General features: G+C 40.6%; 1 protein-coding gene across 1 annotated transcript in view; it reads left to right on the plus strand.

Annotated features, from left to right (window-relative positions):
• The window catches only part of LOC148131887 (uncharacterized), a 91,217-nt gene that overhangs the window by 38,731 nt on the left and 45,722 nt on the right, over positions 1 to 6,764 (plus strand).

Here is a 6,764-nt window from a genome sequence, read left to right on the forward strand (position 1 = left end):
TGCTTCAACAATTTGGGGGCCCTCACTTTCACATAAGGCTCCACACTGGGGAGAAACCATACGAATGCCGCATGTGTGGAAACAGCTTCAGTGCAAAAAATAGCTATGTTGTACATAGCAGCATCCACACTGGGGTGAAACCCTATCAGGGCCAGGAGTGTGGAAAATGTTTCAGTGATTCTGGAGCACTGAGGATCCACAAGAGGATCCATGCTGGGGAGAAACCGTATACATGTCATGAGTGCGGAAAAAGCTTTAGTTGAAATCGTTCACTCAGGATCCATAGAAGAGTTCACTCAGGGGGAGAAACCCTATAAATGCTTGGAGTGTGGAAACTGTTTTCCTGGGAGTGGCCAGCTTACCTCCCACAATAGGATCCACACAGGAGAGAAACCGTTTAAATGCATCAAGTATGGAAAGAGTTTCAAAGACAGCAGGAATCTTAGGCTGCATAGAAGAATCCACACAGGGGAGAAGCCGTATCAGTGTGTGGAGTGTGGAAAGAAATGCACAACAGGGAGTAAGAAGACACACAGCAGGAAAAGATGACATAAGGTGCAAAAATCAAGCTAGGGTAGGGAGGGGGTGGAGCTGCCTCACACACCCCTTACCTGGGATGGGATTCAAATTTTTTAACAATCGCTTTTGTGGGCGTGGCTAGGTGGGTATGGCCATGTGCCTGGGTGGGTGTGGCTTTTTTCAGCAAACACCCCCCACCCACCCATTTTTTTGCCTTCTGAGGCTCAGGAAAGCCTCCCGTGGGGGCGTTTTTGCTCCCAGAAGGTTTCCATGGGGCCCAGGAAGGCAAAAAATGGAGCGCGTCCCTTTTTGCCTCCAGGCCAAAGCAGTGAGATAGCACCAAGGGGGATCCTGGCACAGCTGATCACAGCTGATCAGGAAGGGGGGAAAAAAAAAATACCTTAAGGAGTGACTGGGCAGGAAGAACGCAGTCAGTTATGTCAGACATGCGCGATAAGGACTGACTGGGCGGAGAGGGGTGTGGCCAGCCAGGGACATGGTTTCCCAGTTCTCCAACTGTGCAGAATCAGAAGAACCGGTCCTATAGAACCGGTCCGAACCGGTAGAATCCCATCCCTGCTCCTTCCCCACTTACCTGAGGGCAGCCACAGTCAGACCTCCCATATCCTGACACCTGTTGCACTGCTGCCTGACTTTTGCAGACGGTTGTGGCAGCTTGCAAGCAGAAGCGACATGGCTCGTTGTGCCGGTGCCGCCGCTCACAGCAGAATGCCATGTAACTCATCGCTCTGATGTCGCCACTCGTGGCCAGACGCCATATGGATCGTCGTGCATGTGCCGCCAACTAACAGCAGAACGCCACAAGGCTTGTCGTGCCGGTGCCGCCGCTTGTGGCCGAATGCCTTAAGGCTCATCGCAATGATGCCATCGCTCAAATGCGCAATGGCACAGTACAACGCAGAAGATGCCGAGTAGTAGCATGATAGGTGTTGGGGCGGGGGAGGCGTGGCTGCAGTAGTCGTTAGGTAAGTGGGTACATCCTGGTGCTTATTTTGGAGCGGAAAATAATATAAGACCGTGTCTTGTTTTTGGGGAAACATGGTATCTAAAACTAAAATGTTTTGCTTTGATGTTATTACTGATCCAAAGGGAGTCGGAAGCCGTTGCCTTTTTCCTTTCCACATCTTCCCCTTTCCTTTCTCATAGACAGAGAGGTACAGAGAAAGGGGGAGAGATTTCCTTAGGTTACTTTTTCTGCACAATAAAGTTTTTGCTTTCAACCTTCTCTTCCATGTGTTCCGTTTGAAGCCTTGACATATCTGGCAATGGACTCAGCATTGGGGCAGGAAAGATAACGAAAAGCAAAAGGGCCTTTTTGTTCAGGACGATCTTTTTCCTTCTTTCAACCACGCTAGAAGTGCAATTCTTGAGGAGGAAATGGCGAATATGCCAGAATCCCTGCAAACATGAAGCAGGCTCTATATTGTGTGGGGGGGGTAAAACTTGTGTCGTCATCTGACGTATCGGAACTTTCTTCCCTTCCACTAAACCGGGGAGGGGCCGGTCCAGCACGCAATGCATCCGGCCTGCTCCAAATGACTTGGAGCTGTTTAACTAGAAGAAATATTTTGCACATGTAGTCCTTGACTGACGACACAAATGAGCCCCAAATTTTAGTTGTTGAGTGAGAGATTTGTTAAGTGAAGTTTCCTCCATTTTGTGACCTCTATTGCCACAGTTGTTCAGTGAATCCCCACAGTTGTTAAATTAGGAACATGGTTGTTAAGCAGATCTGGTTTTCCTATTGACGTTGCTCATCGGAACGTGACCCCGGGACACTGCAACCGTCATAAATGCAAGTAAATTCCCAAGTGTCTGGATTTTGATCATGTTACCATAGGGATGCTTGAACAGTCGTAAGTGCGAAAAACACACTTTTTCAGTGCCGTTGTAACTTTGAACGGTCGCTAAATGAAATGATGTAAGTCAGGGACCATCTGTACTGCGCAGAAGTAGTTTTTCTTCTGAACTTCAAATATTTTTAAATGGAGGGATTAAATATTTCCTCCCTCAGACCTTTTAAATAGTTTTTAAACAATTTTTTACCTCAGTCCTTTTAAATCATTAAATATTTCCTAGCTCAGAGGTTTTCTTCCACTTCAAAATGGAAGGGTTAGTGACCTATTTCACTGCTGAACTCAGATTATAAAATTGTTGTTTCAATAATGGCATAAAGACTTAAAAGATACTTGAATAATTTTATACACTCTGATCAAAATGGATTTCTGCCAAAGAGACAAATTAAAGATAATATGAGAATAATTGTGGACACTTTGGAATACTATGAGGCACATTTGGAGAAGCAAATGGCTTTGATATTCCTAGATGCACAAAAAGCCTTTGATAATGTGAATTGGCGGTTTATGTTATTACAATTGGAGCAGATGGGCTTTGGTGGGAAATTTATTCAAACCATTGAAGCAATATTGGTAGGCAATCAGCAAAGGTAATGATAAATGGAGAATTAACAGAAAATATTGATATTAAGAAAGGAAGTAGGCAAGGTTGCCCGTTGTCACCTCTGTTGTTTGTGTTGACCTTGCAGGTACTAAATAAAAGTATTAGAGAGGTTAGGGAAATAAAAGGAATGAAAATCAAGAGGAAGAATATAAACTACAAGCATTTGTGGATGACCTGCTCTTTATCTTAGAAGATCCATGAGAAACAGTGCCCAAATTAATAGAAAAAATTAAGGCGTATGGATTGGTGGCTGGCTTCAAAATAAATAAAGATAAAACAAAGATTCTGACAAAGAACATAGTTGAAAAAAGAAAGAAAGAGTTGGCTGAGACTTTGAAGATTCAGGTCACAAACAAAGTTAAATATTTAGGAATATACTTAACAGCTAGATGTGGCACATTTAAAGAGGACAACTATTATAAACTCAAAACAACAGATTGTGACAGACTTGGCAAAATGGGAAAATTTGAATTATCTTTAATAGGGAGAATATCTACCCTGCTCCCCGCCTCCCAGGAGCCCCCTGTTTATAGCGAAGAATCCCCCCCCTAAGGCCTTTAAACGCAAGGGAGGCGGGGCCCAGGACTTTGTGCCCCGGAATGGCGCCTCTGACCCTGAAAGTCCCACCATGCCGGTCCCCCCCCCTGCCGGTCTGCGGCCTAGTGGGCTCAAAATAGCCCCTGGTACAATTAAGATTAATATATTACCAAGGATTTTATATTTGTTCCAGACAATTCCAATCAAGTTACGGAAAGATTATTTTGAAGATTTAAACAAAATAGTATAGAAATATATTTGGCAGGGAAAGAAGGCGAGAATTAAATTAAAATTACTACAAGATTCTAGAACAAGAGGAGATTTTGGCTTACCCAACTGGGAATTATATTATCAGACGACAACATTGATGTGGGTTAAGGAATGGATAACATTAAGGAATATTAGATTATTGACATTAGAAGGCCATGATTTGTTATTAGGATGGCATGCCTTCTTATGGTACAAGGGGACTAAAACGCATGGGTATTTTAGGAGGCACTACATATAAGAGGCTTTACTATTAATATGGGAGAAAATTAAAAGACAATATTACCTAAAAATACCAGTCTGGCTGTCAACTAGTGCAGCATTTGCATATCTAGTAATTTATAAAATGGAACAAACAGTCAGACATGGCAAAATATTAAATGAAAAGGGTGAACTTAAATCTATGCAAGAATTAGAACAAGAAATAAGAATGAATTGGTTTTCATATGTGCAAATATAATCTAGATATAATAAAGATCTTAAAACAGAAGGTTTTTATGATAAATTAACTGAGTTGGATAAAATTTTGACAGGTACTGATGAAAAGATAATTAAAAGATTATATGGACATTTATTAGAGGTTAAACTAGAAGAAGGACAAGTCAAAGAAATAATGATTGTTTGGGGAATTTTGGATATGGGATAGACTTAGAAAAATGGCAAAAATTATGGTCTCGAAATTATAAAATGACAATGACAACAGCATATAAAGAGAATTTCTATAAGATGTTTTACAGGTGGCATTTACCCCTGGCAAGAATAGCAAGAATGTTTAAGAACAAGTCAGAGAAATGTTGGAAGTATCATCAGATATCTGGATCTTACTATCATATGTGGTGGATGTGTGCAGAGGCTAAAAGATATTGGACTAAAATCCACACGTGGTTGGAAAAAATGACAAAAAAACATATAGATTTGAAACCAGAGATATTTTTATTGGGTATTATACCTGAAATATACAGCAGAGAATTGATATATTTGATTGTAAATGTATTAACATTGTATTTGTTAAAAACCGGAAAAATGAGAAAATTCCAATGGAAGATGAAGTTATTGAGAAAATAATGGAGCGCAGAAATGAGTAAATTGACACTTGAAATTAGAGAGCAAGAAGATAAACAATTTTATAAGATATGGGATTTATCAATGGTTAAAATAATAAAATAGGGAAATGAAATACTTTATAATACAAGTACAATAAAACTATAGAGACAAAGTAATGTAAGGATAGATTATTTTTGAATAGATTGGTGATGATGAAATGAATGTTATAAAAGGTTAAGTAAAAATGGGGATTTGCTCATATAAAATGATGGAATGTAGTAACAGTCTAATAAACAAATAATAATGATAATAATATAAATATATATAGTTGATTTATAATATGAGGACTAATTTGAATTAGAAGGGAATGACTGTAAAGATTGTGCACAAGAGATTTGTACCAACCGACACACTGTATGTAACTTGAAAGATGGTTTTATGTTTTTTGTTTGTTTTGTTTATGTTTGTCTAAAGAATAAAAAACTTTGAAAACAAAATGGAAGCGTTAGTTGGACTCTCTTACTGAGAAATAAATGGTTCTGCGTTTATTGGGGACAGTATCAGAAAAAAGCAGGGAGGAAAATCCCCCTTTTATCTTTATTCTACTCTTTTGGGGCAAGAAACTTTGGACTGAATTGTGGTTGTCTAATACATCTCAAAGTTGCCTTGCTCTCAGATGGGCCCCATTGACTCTTCAGACACAGGTGGTCCTCCACTTACAACCGCCGTTCTGTGCAAAATTTCCATTGCTAAGTGGGACATTTGGTAAGTGAATTTTTGTGGCATTTTAGGATATTTCTTGTTGGGGTTGTTTCGTGAATCACCACAGTTGTTAAGTTAGTAACACAGTTGTTCAGCAAATCTGGTTCCCCCATTTCTTGTCCGAAGGTCGCAAAAGACAATCCCATGACCCGGGGACAGTGCAACCGTCATAAATACAAGTCGGTTGCCAAGCAGCTGAATTTTGACCACATAACCATGGGGATGCTGCCACTGGCCTTCCTTGAGTGGGGAATGTTAGGAATATGGGTCACCTAACAGCTATTTGGGTTGGAATTATATATAAACCAGGATAAACATTTTAAAACTATCTTTAAGAAAATGCAAAACTGTAATTGGGTGTGGTTTCTCAAACAGCCATAAGATGGAGCCAGAAACCTGGGTTGTTTAGTCTGAGTCTCAGAAGAGAGTGTGAGTGTATCTCTGATTCCTTCTGTTGGAAAGTATTGCTCCATTTCTTCTAATTGACTGATATTACTGGATTTAATGTAAGTCTGATACTGAACTGTTTTTGACACTGGAATTTGATATTTGGATTATCCCTGGATTGAAAAACTGACTGATTTACCTGTGAATGACTTTTGGACTGTTTATCTTGAACTTTGCTTAAACTTTTCTGGAAGTAAAAACCTACATTTACTGTACAGTGTATCTGTGTACTGTGTGTGTATTATTCAAACACTTCTCTCAAATATGTCTCCCTGTATGCGCTCAGTCTCGTAACGGGGAATTACCTCAACAGGGAAAACCATCCTAAATCACTTTTCTCAGTGCCCTTTGGAACTTCGAACTAAACAGACGGTTCTGAGTCCAGGACTGCTTGCAAAGGAGCAATGGAGCATTTGCTGTTAAGGGAGAATCCTGATTGTTCATCGTTCTATGGAAATAGTTATAAGTTGAGGACTCCCCTGTCAGAATTAAGCGCATGCAGACAGACTCCCTTTTCCTGACAAAGGGGAGTTTTGAAGGAGGAGATCTGACAACCCTTTGCCTGTGATGGTACTACAGTGTTTCCAGCCTGAGCAGGGGGTTGGACTAGAAGACCTCCAGGGTCCCCTCCCAGCCCTGTTATTCTGTAATTCCCTCCTAACTGCTGTTCTGCATCCCCTTCCATCTCTGGGCGTCGTCCCCTCCCT

The sequence above is a fragment of the Notechis scutatus genome, chromosome 2 (genome assembly GCF_049901735.1).
Source record: "Notechis scutatus isolate UNSWTSFEM ecotype Mainland chromosome 2, rNotScu1.2, whole genome shotgun sequence".
NCBI classification, from domain to species: domain Eukaryota; kingdom Metazoa; phylum Chordata; class Lepidosauria; order Squamata; family Elapidae; genus Notechis; species Notechis scutatus.